Source organism: Hyaena hyaena, unplaced genomic scaffold (assembly GCF_003009895.1).
Source record: "Hyaena hyaena isolate Hyena2069 unplaced genomic scaffold, ASM300989v1 scaffold_1173, whole genome shotgun sequence".
In the NCBI taxonomy this organism is placed as follows: domain Eukaryota; kingdom Metazoa; phylum Chordata; class Mammalia; order Carnivora; family Hyaenidae; genus Hyaena; species Hyaena hyaena.
The window spans coordinates 147,981-164,295 of record NW_024081802.1 but is presented as its reverse complement, the minus strand read 5'-3'; the positions used below and the strand labels follow the sequence as shown (position 1 = coordinate 164,295).

At 36.0% G+C, this 16,315-nt stretch overlaps 1 long non-coding RNA gene across 3 annotated transcripts in view; it reads right to left on the bottom strand.

Annotated features, from left to right (window-relative positions):
- The window catches only part of LOC120224407, a 51,826-nt gene extending 45,878 nt beyond the window's left edge, over positions 1-5,948 (bottom strand). For 2 of the 3 annotated variants that reach the window (XR_005526559.1, XR_005526557.1), the window contains exons 1-2: positions 4,233-4,287; positions 2,615-2,698 (exon numbers count right to left, since the gene is read on the bottom strand). This is a non-coding gene — a long non-coding RNA (uncharacterized LOC120224407). Of the gene's footprint in view, positions 1-2,614; positions 2,699-4,232; positions 4,288-5,920 lie in introns of those variants that run through there. The other variant, XR_005526558.1, reaches the window with a different exon arrangement.
- Between the last annotated feature and the right edge of the window lie 10,367 nt (positions 5,949-16,315).

Here is a 16,315-nt window from a genome sequence, read left to right as displayed (position 1 = left end):
GTTTTAAATGAACATTTTTCTTTTAATAAAGACAATAAGAAACAGTTTTGGTTTCTTTCTTTTTTTGATGGCCATCAATCAGCAAGAAGATCTATAAAGATAATTATGGGACTCATGACAGAATATATACCAGTAAGTTGCCACATGTATCCATATACTCATAATTTGTACTTTTCTTATTCTATCACATTTTTTCTTTGTCTTACCCCTTTGTGTTATTTTTAAAGTTAGAATATTCAAAACTTGCTTTCACTTAAAATCTTATTGTTTCTTAGCACTGGTTTGACTAGAGTTGTTTCATATAATGATTCACACATACAGTTTTATCATTTTCTTTTTTTTTTAATTTTTCAACATTTATGTTTACTTTTGAGAGACAGAGAGAGACAGAGCGTGAGCAGGGGAGGGTCAGAAAGAGAGGGAGACACAGAATCTGAAACAGGCTCCAGGCTCTGAGCTGTCAGCGCAAGCCCAATGTGGGACTTGAACCTACACACCGTGAGATCGTGACCTGAGCAGAAGTCGGAGGCTTAACCGACTGAGCCACCCATGTGCCCACAGTTTTTTCATTTTCACGATGGCCTGTTTAAGATTCTTCTATTATAGGGCACCTGGGTGGCTCAGTTGGTTGACCGTCTGGCTCCGGATCGGGTCATGATCTCACGGTTTGTGAGTCCGTGCCCTATGTCAGGCTCTGTGCTGACAGCTCAGAGCCTGGAGCCTGCTTTGGATTCTGTGTCTCCCTCTCTCTCTGCCCCCGCCTTAAAAATAAATAGACATTTAAAAAAAAGAATCCTCTAGTATAAATGATTATGAAAAACTGTATAGGGGACTAAGAGGTACAAACTTCCAATTATAAAATAAGTCACAGAGATGAAAAGTACCACATAGGGAATAGAGTCAATAATATTGTAATAATGTTGTATAGTGATTGCACTTATCATGGTTAGTACTGAGTAATGTATAGAACAGTTGAATGAATACGTTGCATACCAGAAACTAATATAACATTGTATATTGATTACACATTAATAAGAAAGGAAAAGGGGCACCTGCTGGCTCAGTTTGGTTGGGTGCCAGACTCCTGATTTGGGCCAAGGTTATGACCTCACAGATTGTGAGCTTCAGCCGTGTGTCGGGCTCTGTGCTCACTGTGCAGATCTCTTTCTGAATTCTCCTCTCTCTGCCCTTCCTGTGCTCTCTCCCTCTCAAAATAAATAAACTTTAAAATACAAAGAATCTCATTACTAACCGGTTTTCACTTAATTGTTAAAAATGATCAAACTAAGCTTTTAAAACTATTATCTTGTTTAGTATAATCCATTCTTTATGTAATGCATTAATATAAATACATTTTTTTATTTTAAGGAGTTTGTGATGGTAACAATTTAAATCTGATACAATTCAAGCTTCTGTAATTTAAGTATATGTGTATGTATACATATATATATTTTTTCATTCAGATAATTCTTCAACACATTTCAGTTGCCTTTCTCTTGTGTACATGGCACTGATCTAAGGCCTGAGGATACAAGTAGAACAGACAGGAGTGTGCGAGGAAAAATAAAGGTTAAGAATTTTTGGTCTAGAATGTCAAGCAAATTATCCTGAAATGATACCGGGAGCTATTTCTGTATTGAATCTATGATACATAAATTCCCTGAGTCAATCTATTTTCATATAATCTATATATGAATTATAATTACTTGGCATCAAGTACATGGAGATGACATGCTCTTTAGTGTTATATAATAATGTCCTAAATTTCTGGTTTTAAAAAATGTATGTTCAAAGATAGCATTCGATGTAATATTATTCCTCGCTATAAATGTAAACTCACTATATAACAATAAATATACTGGCCTATGTAAAATAACTTTTGTAATTGTGTTTTTAAACAAGGTTTTCAACTTGTGTGCAAACTAGAGACTTGGAAAATGCTAGTGTGCTTTACAAATTTGCTGTTTGATTTTATTCAGCCCTAATGATTTTCATTATCTCCTTAGTTGATAGAATCCATTTCCAAAACCAATAATCTCTTGAAATCCACTGAGCCACAAATTACTCATTAGAGAAAATTTTCAAAGATCATTACCTTTACCATAGATTTTCGTTTTTCATCTCCTGCATAGTCACTTGTAATGCTTCTCATAATAAGGGGAGGGGAGATTATGTAGTTACAGAGAATGGTTTCAATCAAATATAGACCAATGCTTTGTTTACCATTAGAATCACTACATTTTATTAAAAGTCAATATTGCATCATGTTTAACCTTTATTTTCTATTTGCAGATCTAATACATTATCATTAAAATAAAAATGGGCATTTAATCACAGTGTTATGATAGTTTCTGAGATATCTTATGATTTTATTACAATTTTGGAAAAGGGGCAAATGTGTATGAATATTTGATGAACTTCCTTTTAGGGTTCAATGGTAATTAGTAAGGGAATCACTTAGCATAGTTAACTTAGGGCATTTCTTCTATAAACACATGATTTATTTTACAAGTATAAATTTTCTTACCTTTAACTAAAATAAATACTTCATTTCTTAAAAATCATAAATCTATCCACGTGACTCATTAAGAGAAAAACAAAAATTATTTCTTACCATGAACTTAATCACTTTGAATTAAATGTTGCCTTCACAATCTCTGTATGTATATTCAAATGCTCAAAATGCATTTGGGAGTGACTAGAAGAAGTTCAATAAAAATATGAATAATTTTGTCATATAATAAATGCTACTATTAAGGAAAATTACATGACACTTAATGATGTCTTTGTTTCTGAAGGACATAGCTAAGGAAAGATTTTCTAATCCTTTGTAAAGATTTTATAATGCTTTAGGAAGTCTTGGTTTGAGTATTGATAGTACTATTTATTAGCCTTGTGACCCTGGACAAATTACGTAGTTTCTGTCTCCATTTTCCCACATATAGAACAGAAAATTGGGTCTTTTTCACAAAGCTTTTACCACAGTGCTTGACACATGGACATTTTGATGGATGTGTGACTTTATTGCTTTTGACAAATCAGGCCTACATTTTGTGTTTTGGGCCTTCTGTATGTTGTGATTATTAATGGGCCGCAAACTGTCTCCCACCATTGGAGTTTACAAAACTAGTTGCTTGCTTCTGAAGCCTCCATAGGAAACAGTATACAACTGGTGACTCGGGCTCCAGTGATGGGCGGGATCATGCCAACAAGGGCTTATGAGCTGCTGGCAGTCAAAACTTGAAAGAAAAAAAAGGAAAGCTGTTTTTCAAGAGTTGGTGGGAAGAGCTGGAACAAAGGAGCAGATCCCGTACCAAAAGCACTTTGGGGATTATTACGGGAAAGCCTGGTGTTAGGCAATATATACCAGTATGTTAGCACTGGTCATTAAAATAAGGTTTGGGGCACTTTTCCTCTGTTTAGCATCTGGTCTAGTTCCCAGCCTTCCTAATGATTCTGTGAAATGCCTAACATCTCTTAATAAACTCCCTTTCTGCTTACCCCAGCAAGAGCTGCTTAAAGTGCTTACAAATAAGAAAACCCTCTGATGCAGAAAGTGGTCACTGAATGTTAATTATTGTTTTCTTATAAAGAAGAGCAAATAGTTCATAGGATTTACTCAGTGGACATATGAAACCTTTCATTTTTTAAAAGGCTGTTCAAGATGGCCCTAACTTTGCACTTTATATCTGTCAGATATCTTGTGATTCTATGAGATACATCATGTATGCCTACTGGATTTTGGTTATTGGTGCTAGCACCTCAAAATCTCTGTATGTGGATTTGAATGCTCAAAATGCACATAGAAGTGATTAGAAGTTCCATAAAAAATGTGTCTTATTTGGCCATATAATTGTTGCCATTAAGAAAAATTACATGCCACTTAATATGAATATATGTGTATGTGCATATGCATATACATACATATATATAATTCTATAGTTCTGAGGTTGTAATCATACCAAGTAGTGGGAGATTAATTATATACAATCTCAATGAAAGATAAAAGAAATCATAAGACATCCTTGTACAGTCATAAATAGGCAGGAAACAGAGGACAAATGAAAGTTTAATTCTGAGCCATGAGAAATAAATGGGACATATAAAGGTTCAATAATGTATGTTAATGATATCATGCAATTTGCAGTTGTAGTTTTGTTTAAAATAGAATAATATTTGAAAACATTCAAGAAGTGACTACATTTTAATTATTTTTTGTCATGCTTACTCACATTAGGTAAAACAGCTTGTTTTCATGTCATTTTCCTATATAGTCCTTGTGCTAATTAATCCAGCCATACAGAGCCATAAAACGTACACTAAAAAGACATAAAAAATAATTGACCTCCCTAAGGCAACTTTCATGACTTTTCCTGGTAGGATGTGGATTCATTAAAGTTCTTGCCATTACTTGTATTCATTAAAGGACGAAACAATCTATTTTGTCATCAACAAACCAAACTTCCCAACTTCTGCTAGGTCCAACATTTTGTTTCATTGGTCTGACCCTGACTTTCCTTCGGGCTTTTCAAAGAAGAAAGTAGGCAGATCCATGCAGTAGGAAATTAAGTGGGCCTGGAACAAGCTCCTGAAGTGGTCCTGGAAACTGTAGATTCAGAATATACAGAGTTCAAGTGAATATGAATGATAAGTTAACTGCTGAACTGCTTGCTGGAGGTCACAGAGCACTACAGCACTTCTCAAGACTGTTAGCAGATGTTTTAAGCTTTTTGACCCATAAGAAAAACTATTAGTGACTATTTATAAAGTTTCACAGCATAGAATATTTGTAAAAACATACATGCAATAAATATGTGGAATAGCCTTAATATATTATTGTCCTTATTACATGAAGAGTAATGATGAGTAGTAATATCTTACTAATATCTTATATCTAATATCTAATATATCTTACTAATAGAAAAGTAGTCAAAGGACTTAAATGAAGAAATACAAATTGCTAATAAATAAAACCAGGTTCAAATGTTCAAGAAATAACATATGAGCAATTAAAATTGATACATATCTTTCTTCCCTGTGTGTATAAAATAGGCAAATATTAGGAAAAAAACCCCAAACATATTCAGTGCTGGAAAGCTGCAATGAAATAGTCAGTCTCATCCTCTGCTCAATAGAATAGATATAAAGCTGTCTGAAAAACAAGTAGCAAAAATATATACCCTATGGCTAAGTGGTTCTCCTTCAAGAATCTATCCTATGTGAATAATTAAAATTTGGGGCCCCATACTTGGGCTGTGGTCTTCTTTTTAAGGAAAGAATTGTTATAGTTATAATAAAACTATAGCACAGTTTAGTTTTAAATGAATAAGGCAGACTATCCAAATCTTAGATAATATGGAGCACTAATATACATATACATAATACATGCATATGTTTATGTATATTAAATGATAATGTACACACACACACCAATCTATATGTATGATTATGTGCATATATTATGTGTGTGTCATACCTGAGCCTATAAAACTATTTAAAAGGAATATTTACAGTAGCCTTATCAAGCAAGCAGAATTTCAGTTAATTTATGTATTTACCTGTTTTAAATATTTCCAGTATAATTAGCATACAGTGTTACATTAGTTTTAGGTGTACAATATAGTGATTCAACAATTCTATATATTACTCAATGCTTATCATGATAAGTGTACCCTTAAACCCTTCATCTATTTAACTCATCTGCACCCTCACCTACCTTCCCTTCGGTGACCACCAGTTCTCCATATTTAAGAGTATGTTTTTTCATTTGTCTTTTTTTTTTCTTTGTTTTGTTTCTTAAATTCGACATATGAGTGAAAGCACTGTTATGCCCAAATTGCGAGTCCCCAGAGACCTCCAAGGAGCCAGCACCAATGCAAGTACAAAAGGGTCTTTATTACAAGCTAGAGCAGGGGCTCACCTGTTAACCGGCTCAGCGGCAGCAGGGTGAAGCCCCGAACAATAGTGAGCAGGGTTTTTATGAGGTAAGGGACGGGGGTGTTACAGTGCACATGTTGTACGTATAGCATCATCACATAAGCACCAGTCATAATTGTACAGTATCTATGGTAACAGTTGTGACCATTCAGTGTCTGTGAGGCGTCTGTTACTTTTGGTGGGACCCAATCATGACCTTTGAGAATCCTTTGAAAACGACCAATTATGAGGTGAGCCCAAAGGGCCTACGTGGGGTTTAGGCAAGCGGTGAGTGATTGGTTTGTACAGAGTAACTACCTGCAGTTTCCAGCCCTGACTCAGACCACAGGAATGTTACACATTTCTTTTGATTGGCTGATCTGAGGGTGACTTCAGCTGAAGCTTTCCCTGGAACTGAGGCTACCTGCAGCCTGAGGTTGCTCTTAATGGAGGACTTAATTTCAGGCTCCTCAGCATATGGTATTTGTCTTTTTCTGACCACCTTGTTTCATTTCCCATTATATCCTCTAGATCCAACCATACTGTTGCAAATAGAAAGATTTCAGTTTTTAATAGTTAAGTAATATTCTATTGTAAATGGATTTATATATATATATATCACTTTTTTATACATTCAACTATCAGTGGACACTTGGTTTGCTCTCATACTTTGGATATTGTAAATAATGTTGCAGTAATCATAGGGGTGCATATATATCTTTTCAAATTAGTGTTTTCATATCCTTTGGCTAAATACCCAAAAGTGGAGTTTTCTGGATCTTATAGTAATTATATTTATATTTTTCTTTGAGGAAACTCCAATCTGTTTCCTCAGTGGCTGCACCAGTTTGCATTCCCACTAATGATGCATGAGGGTTCCTTTCTTTTTTTTTTTTTTTTTTAATTTGTTTATTTATTTCTAGGAGAGAGAGAGAGATAGACAGCGTGAACAGGGAAGGGTCAGAGAGAGAGGGAGACACAGACTCTGAAACAGGCTCCAGGCCCTGAGCTGGCAGTCAGCACAGAGCCCGACGCGGGCCTCGAACCCACGAACCGCGAGATCATGACCTAAGCGAAAGTCGGACGCCTAACCGACTAAGCCACCCAGGCGCCCAACATGAGGGTTCCTTTCAATCCATATCCTTACCAACACTTGCTGTTTCTAGTGGTTTTGATCTTAGTCTTTCTGAAAGTTTTGAGATGATGTATCAATGTAGTTTTGATCTGCATTCCCTGATGGTAACTGATGTTGATCATTGGTTCCCTCAGGCACCTGTGTATCCAGGCTGGGGGACTGACTGGATAGGGAAATGGCGCCTGCCAAGTCCTTTATTCTTGGAGAAGTCTCCCAAAGATCCCTGACCCTGTAACACAGACCCTGAGGTTAGCAAACAAATGTCCCTCCCATTCACCCCAGGCATCTTTCTTACTGCTATTTCTGTGCTGTATCTTAGTGCTGGTTTTTTGTTATGCTGTCGTCCTCTGGCTTCACCAGAGCCAAGCCTGCTGATATTTTTTTTTAATTTTTTTAATGTTTTATTTATTTATTTCTGAGAGAGAGACAGCGTGAGCAGGGGAGGGTCAGAGAGAGAACAAGACACAGAATCTGAAGCAGTCTCCAGGCTCTGAGCTGGCTGTCAGCACAGAGCCCGGCATGTGGCTCGAACCCACGAACTGTGAGATCATGACCTGAGCCGAAGTCGAGCGCTTAACCGACTGAGCCAGCCAGGTGCCCCTAAGCCTGCTGATTTTTAAAGTACCAGGTGTTAAGCCTCACTGACTTTAAGAACTTGAGAAATTAAGCCTCTCTGGTTTTCAAAGCCAAATGTTATGGAGATTCATCTCCCCAGTACAGGTCTCCCGTGCATGAGGTACCTGGTGTGGGATCTGCTCTTCTCTCTACTCCATGCTTGTGGCATCCCTGCCTCCCTTTGACAGTCTCGTGGGCCAGTTTGGCTCCCAATTATATCTCTGCCCTTCTTATCTTCTTCAATGTGTCCTTTTTCCTACATTTAACTGTGGAGAGTCTGTTCTGCAAGTCTTCAAGTCATTTTCTGGGTTATTTACACTAATGTGGGTGTCATCTAGGTGTATTCATAGGAGGAGATAAGATTAGGATCACTCCTGCTTCACCTCTATTACATTTTTTGTTTCCCAAAAACTCACTGCCTCCCCTCATTGCACTATTTCCTCCATTGCCACCACTTAAACACACAGAGGTGGCACACCCCCACACACATCCAGACACACACACACAAGCAACCAGTACAATACCTGCACACCCACCTTAACCAACAGAAATCTAAAACCAAGGCCAGATTCAATCACAGTCATCAGAAAGAGGCAGAGTGGGAGGGAGGTGGGAGACAGAGAAGGCTCAGGCCTTCTGCATCCCTTTACACCAAGCCCTAGAAGGTACCAAGGCCTTTGGTTGGGATGGTGATGGGGAGTAGTTAAGGCTAATGAGTGAAGTCATTTCACTTGATGGTGCCCCCCAGTGCCCTGCTGTTGCTTTATTGCAATATGCTCTGTGTAGAAGCCGTTTTCCTCTCCCATGATCTGCTTGGGCAACGTTGGTATCATCATAAATCATCTCTTATTTTCTTTAAAATATCAACAGATTTTGTAGAGTTTCTAAATAGCCAACAGAGTCAGAACCATCTCCCAGTTTGGGCAGAGAAACCTATTTCTTTCCCACAATGTCTGTTTTCACTTTCACACTTATTCTCCCATAGGAAACCTCAGAAGGTTAAAGCTCAGATGGGGCCTCTTTGAGAAATATCCACACTTTCTGCAAAGGTGCTCTGGAATTTCTCAGCAGTCCTGGCCTGCGTAGGACACTTGAGCTCCCCTGACCACAGCTCAGCCATGCTGAGGGGGTGGACCCTGTGATGCAGAGCACTGAGTACCAGAGCACCCACTGGCAGCCCATTTTTCTTCATGACTTTTTTTTCCCAAAATTTCCAAATTGAGCAAATTCTTCAATATGTTGCAAAAGATATATTTAACATGCCGATTTATAAATGGAAACTTCAATTCTAACGTCTTTGAAAGAACAAAGGTTAAAAAAAAAGTTGTTAATCTTCCAAAACTGAAATTATGAAATTCAAATATTGAGTGTGTTTTCCATGTGTCATTAGACACATCTCCTGGCAGTAACACTTGCCCACTCTGATAGAACAAGAGAACCTGCGGACATAATCAGTTTTTTTGGTTTTTTTTTTTTTTTTTTTTTTTTCAGTTCTCACTCCTTATTCCAAAAGATCTAACATCATTTCCCCAGCCCCCAAAATACATAAGCACAGAATCTGTCATTTTTCCTTTCAATTTACAATTTGTTATCCGGCTTCTCAGTTCATAGTAGCAAAATAAATTGGAAATTTGTGGAATGGCAGTTTGTGTGTGTGTGAGTGTGTGTGTGTGAGTGTGTGTGTGTGTGAGTGTGTGTGTGTGTGTGTGTGTGTGTGTGTGTGGAGAGTAGGGTGAAGGATGTGGAGGGAGTGCTAGGTAACAAAAGAGGCTATGGGGATAGTTTTATACAGAAAGAGAACCTAAAAACCACCTTGCCTCTTTTTACTTCCATTTCAAAAATCCAAACAATACAAGTCTGTTCTTGTTCAGAGAGTAATATCACGTATTCCAGTGGTCTCTAAGTATGCTTCAGTTATTAAAGTCATATAAGTAAAAGGAATAATGAAGCACATGTAATGCAGTGAAGTTTGTGAAGAGTAACTAAACAATCGAAGCATGGGTGCTTGTTCCAGCTCTCTCTCCTCTGTCTCTCATCATCTGCTTCTGTCTGTCCCTATGGCCCAGAAAGTTCACCTGCATTATTTCATCAACAGGACTCCTGCTTCTGTATTTCAGTTGTTTACGGACAATGGGAAGCCTCATTAGGAGATCACAGGGAGCAAGAAGATAAGAGTATTTATTCCTTTGGTAAGCTTCCTATGAAATTTCTTTAGGTGTTAACTTCAATTCCTGACCAAAATCACATTGATCTTAAGACTGCTGATCCTTGGGGTACTTGGATGGCTCAGTCAGTTAAGTGTCCGACTTCATCTCAGGTCATGATCTCACAACTCAGGAGTTTAAGCCCCGCGTCAGGCTCTGTGCCGACAGCTCAGAGCCTGGAGCCTGCTGTCTCTCTTTCTCTCTTTCTCTCTCTCTCTCTCAAAAATAAATTGAAAAAAAAAAAACATTAAAAAAGTACTACTGAGTCTATCCAATGTTTTGTACTTCTGACTCCTACTATATATCTCTGATAGGCTACTGTGTATGACTTTTGATAAAATTTGCTCCCTTCTTTCCCCTTTGGATTAGGGATGGTAATAGATTCCTGCTACCAGCCTCAGGTCACTACAGTATCCCTGTGGTTTCCCTAAAATTACACTTTTATAAACATTAAAATTGTAATTAAGTATTACTCACATTGCCCATTTTGAGTGTGCCATCCTTTTCCTGTTATAATTTTAATTGAAGTATGCATCTAAATTTACAAATACTGTATAATATTTTCATCATTTTTACATTTTTTGAATGTTTATTTATGTTTGACAGAGAGAAATACAGACAGACAGAAAGAGAGAGAGAGAGAGAGAGAGAGAGCACAAGCAGGGGAGGGCAGAGATAGAGGGAGACACAGAATCTGAAGCCGGCTCCAGGCTCTGAGATGTCAACACAGAGCCCGAATCCTCAGAGCGCACAATCATGACCTGGGCTGAAGTCCAGTGAGCCACCCAGATGCCCCAAATATGTTCATCATTTTGAAATACTATCTCTTCTCTCTCTAAAACTGGCCTCAAATCCTGTCTAAATGTATCTTCCTTTATCATTTTCAATTATATGTGTATGTCCAGACTCTGTGGTTTTTCTTATATAATTTTAAAATAATCTTATACAGCTTTGAACAACATGTAACAATAATTTCTTCTGGTGTCAAGATTGTTTAATCTAATTATGGTCATTTTTTTTTTAATTCAAATATGAAGGGTTGAGTTTTACTAAATTATATTTCTTGACCTTCTAGATACTGCTTAATTTGAACAACATTGATCTTCAAGGATACGTGCTCTCCTTCAGTATGTTCTGTATATTTGCTATGGCTGCCATTTTTCCCCCCTGGGAATTACTTTTATCTATATTGCATCTCTAGAGCTATATGAGCTCCATTTAGAAAACTTTCTCATCTCTGCCCCAGAATAGAAGAATTTTTATAGTTTTATTTCTTTATGATATATAGAGAAAAAGTGACCAATTTGTATAAAATTAAAAAAAAAAAAAAAAACCATCTTCCAAAAGGGAAAGATCTCTGAAATAAGAAGTGGCTAGATATAGCTGCTTAAATATTTAAAGTCCTCCTCATGTGAAGATTAAAGACAGATGTTCCATGAGGTCTTTTCAGGCAATCACAAATATGGGGTAGATCTTTATTTTTATCTTAGAGTTCTATTATGCATAATAAAAATTATATATTGCATTAAGTCATCTCTAATTACAAACCTAAACTACTACTTAGTTTGATTAATATATTCAAAATCTCATTATCTGGGAAAATTTTGACCTAGTTAATCAACACATATTTATTGAACACCTAATATATGTGAAGCACTAGATTTAAAGTAGTAAAATAGAAAATCATCTACTCAACCTTAAAAGGAATTGTATGAAGCCCTGAATTTATTTATTCAATAGTCAAATATATATGTTATACAGGCACTAGTAGACAAAGAGATTCTTGGCAACTTCTTTATCTTTATTGATTGCAATGCATTATTATTTTGCAAGAACCTACTTTACTGTATCGATATTCCCCTCGACCCAACATTCCTTGGGCATGGCATATTATATTTGCTTTGCGTCAAGAGCACTTGTCACAGCTCCTGTCCCATACATAATATTTGGTTTATTATTTTATCTCTTAATCCTCTGGTAGCTTTAATCTATCTTTGGGTAAGAATTGTGCTGCGAGTGTTCCATCTTCAAGCCAGAAAGGGAGAGACCTAAAAATACATTTCTTAAACAAACACAGAAAAAAAAAAAAGATAAATCCTAAACATTGCTCCACTTTGAACTTGTAGGCTTAGAGTCTTAAAAATAAGAAAAAAAATTTAAAGTAATTAAATACCTTTAGTATTCCTCCTTCTAGTTTTTGAAAAGTAGTAAATAAATAAATAAAAGTATATCTAAATTTTATTGCCTTTGCATATACTTTACTTACTTTCAAACTACATCCTGAAGTTTGAAGACTAAATCTGAAGTCTTTAGTTTATGCCAAATTATCAATACACCTCATGCAAAACCTCTCAAATAATTTACTTAGTCATTTATCAATTCGTTTTTTTTATATTATTTACATTCCTTAGATTCATTTGCCTTCCTCCACAATATAATTGCATATAACACTTATCATCAAAGACATTCTGATCAGTAATGAGAAAAAAATCTTTACAGTGCATTTTCTGAAGAATAAAATTAAATTAATAAAATAACTCAAGAAGATTTATGATGTACTTTTAAATAATTACTAAGCAGTTTGAATATTGAGATCTTTAGATTTTATGGAAAACAATACTATGGAATGAACAGAAAGGAAAACAGATTTTAGGAAAAGTAAGAAATTTAAGCTGAATTGTTAAAAGTAGACAAATTTTAATAAAGTGTGAGATATAGGGAGGTAGACTAGGCATATGTGAGACAGTAAAATAGTTGAATATATATGAAAATTCTGAAATGTTGATCTGTGAAATCAAGATAAGTTGAAACAACTCACTTCACATTATTTTTTATTTTTAATTTTCCTCTTTTTTTGATTTTTTATTCTAAATTCAAGTTAGTTAACATACAGTGTAGTCTTGGCTTCAAGAGTAAAACCCATTGATTCATCTCTTACCCATTTCAACCACTCCATTTAAAATAGGCTAAACAAATATCTCATAACTTCTGACACTGGCACAATAAACAGAATAAAATGTACACACTGAAATGTTTGTCATTTGAATTGATTATTTGGAAGCACATTGGGCAAAGGTGTGTGTTCGTTAGTTTTTCTGAGTATATCCTAATCATAACTATTTCAATCTTCAACAGTCTGTGTGCAAAATTGAGTGGTTTATCCATAAGAGATTACCGTTTAAAGGGCACAATTCAGCCTATGGTAGCCTAACACACACTCTGCACATATCTATATTTACTTCATATGTACACACATGTCCACATTTAACAGGATATTGGGATTCAAATTAATTAATTTTAATTAATGTAATTTTATTAATCTAATTAATTAATTTTAATTTTAATTAAATTAATTAAAATTAATCCTAATTAAAACAGGATTAAAAATATTGGGCAGCCCCAGAGAATAGATGCTAACTGCTCTTAATTCATTGTAACATGAGGTTCAAACCACCTAAACAGACTTTTACAATGATTGTAAAAGTGATTGACCCTGTACAAAGATTGACCCTGCCCAGCTTCCACTACCACCTTCTGCCTAGAGTGGCCTCCAGGTCATACTGGCATAGAGACCCCTGTGTTCTGCCACTGTTGTCTTCCCCAAATGGGGACCTGATCACAGTCATGAAGGTGGACAAGATTTTTTGCATATGTCCTGTGGCATTTTGGGGTGAGGTATGCCATGGACCTTCTGCTCTGGGCTGTCAGCACCACAGCACCTTCAGCTGGAGACTTGAAGGGGAGAGACTTGGAGACTTGAAAAATATTATGATGACTGGATAGAAAGACTGTGGGAGAAAGAATTTAAATAGTAGATAGATAGATAGATAGATAGATAGATAGGTGATAGATAGATAGATAGGCAGACAGATAGATAGATAGATGCAGATTTGTCAATCTTTCTAGTTATTTAGTTACTTAGTTAATTAGTTAGGTAGTACTATTACAAAGAAAAGCTGTAGGCCCAAGATGGAGTCACTTATGCTAGACCAAGTCATGGAACCAGTACTTAAAACCTAACTTAATTGAAATTTCAGCCTTCCACAGAAACATCATCTTAAAAGGCTAATCAGAAGTTTTCTGGTCAGCGTGAATGAGGGAATCTGTCACATGAACTCTTTCTATCCCCCAGAGGACCATGAGGTAATTCACCTAACAGGATCTTCTATTATTCCTGTGAGGGAAGGTGATCTTGCCTAAAACAATTCTTTCTTTTCTTTTGTTGTAACTTTCCTCTGCCATCCTACTTCCTTTCATAAAACCTGCCATTTTGTACAACTCAGAGCTCCCTTCTGCTTGCTAGATAGGATACTATCCAATTCATAAATTGCTTAGTAAAGGTAATTAGATCCTCACATTTATTTTGAATTTTATTTTTCAACAGTACTTTTGTCCTTCTTTTGGAACAAAGGTTACACATTTAAATTAGGAGTTATAGTGGACACCTACTGGCTTATATCTTCACTGATTGCAGAGGAAAGGATGCATAAGTTTTGTTTATTGTCTTTTTTATGTTCTCACTGTTTCATTTTCTTGTTTGTTTTTCTTTTTCTTTTCCTGGGGGGAGAAGTGTGGCTACCAAATATACACCACATAGCAGACAATGAGACTGTATGCATTTTAAATCATTCCCATAAGGTTGTTTAGAGAGAGGATTCTCCATTACCCTTTAAAAAAATAAGGTGGCCAAAATGGCAAAGTTTTTAGTGTTGAGAGAAGAAATGTTAGTGATCACCAGGAATAAAAATTGTACACATCAAAGAAGTCTAGTCAAATATCCCTGGAGGGTATTTCTAAAAAACTCACAAATAACCTCCAAAAGAGCAGCTTGCTTTCATTATCTGCCAGGCCAAGAATGTGTCAGCTTGGTGACTGCTAAGACCAGAGGTAACAAAGCCTAATCACACAAATGCCAGAAAAAGGGGACCTTTTTGCCCCTTACCTCTCCTGCTTTACCATCTTTTCAACTCCAGAGTCACCAGCGGCAGTCTAGTTAATGAAGAAAGGGAAATAGAACTAGACAGGTAAAGAGAGATGAAGCCACACAGTGACTTCTCCTTCCAGAAAACCTGGCACCAGACTTGAGCTAGACCAGGTGAGAAGATTTCACTTAAAGCTTGGAAATTGGTCATTACCATGGTCTCGATGTATTGATTACATGGAAATATTCTTGTGACTGAAAAAGATGACAGGACTTTTTATTACCGAAAGGAGCTGAAAGCATTGTTAGATTCGGCCTAGATTTGATCACAACACCAAGTATCTGAGAGCTAATTCATAGGGGCACTTGAAGTAAAGGTAAGGTACCACATGTGATTATTTGTTTAATGCACTGTGACATACCTATGTGGACTTATCAATTAGCTATTGCATGCCAAATCGATAGCTCTATTCAGGCAGTGTAAGTTTGGGTAAATAATGAATATTAATTTAAGTTATACCCTTAAATTATTTCTAATACTGATAAGATTACTTATAACTGAGCCTTAATAGCAGATACACAGTAATTTACCATCTTTGAACTCTTCAATAAAGACATAATTTTTATAACTTATTTGCAAAACATGCTAAACAATAAATTGCTATTTTTTTTAAGTTCTGAAACATTTGGTAACCATGAATAGTACACATTGATTTATAACTTCCATTTATCTGTATAAAATAATCCATTTATCATTCATCCACAGTGACTTAAAAATTTCTCAGGCTCTCTCAACTAATACTTACCCCATGAGAACTAACTCTAATAAGAGCAAATAAGAAAGCATTTATTTTTTCCTGTTCTCAAGAACTTTAGTCCCCATTTAAAGTATTTTCAAAATGTACCTGACAGCTAATCCCACTGATGACACTGACACTTTTCTACATGTTTCTCAGAGTCTGTAAGTATTTCTTTGAATGGAATTTTAGAAATAATTATTCCACCAGAATAAATATACCCTAAGGCTGTTCAAATATCTAAATATTTTGGGCAAAAACATTTGCAGGAAAACTATATATACTGTATGCTGACCTGCAGTGGATTTGGTTCTTCTAGCCTGGCATCAACTTTTCAGAAAAGAACATTATTACCAATTTAAAATATTTTTTAAAATGTTTATTTATTTTTGAGATAGAGAGAGATAAAGCTTGAAGCGGGGAGGGACAGAGAGAAAGGGAGACACAGAATCAGAAGCAGGCTCTAGGCTCTGACCTGTCAGCCCAGAGCCCAACATGGAGCTTGAACCCACAAACCATGAGATCATGACCTGAGCTGAGGTCAGACACTTAACCAACTGAGCCACCCAGGCGCCCCTAAAATATTTTTTTTATCTTGGCTATGGATAGAGTAAGTTTGAGGTTATGTTGCTTCCTAATTATAAATAAATAAATAAATATTAAAATAATGGCATTACATATTTCATAAAATAAAAGAAAATGGCAGAATATTCACTGAAAAGTAGAA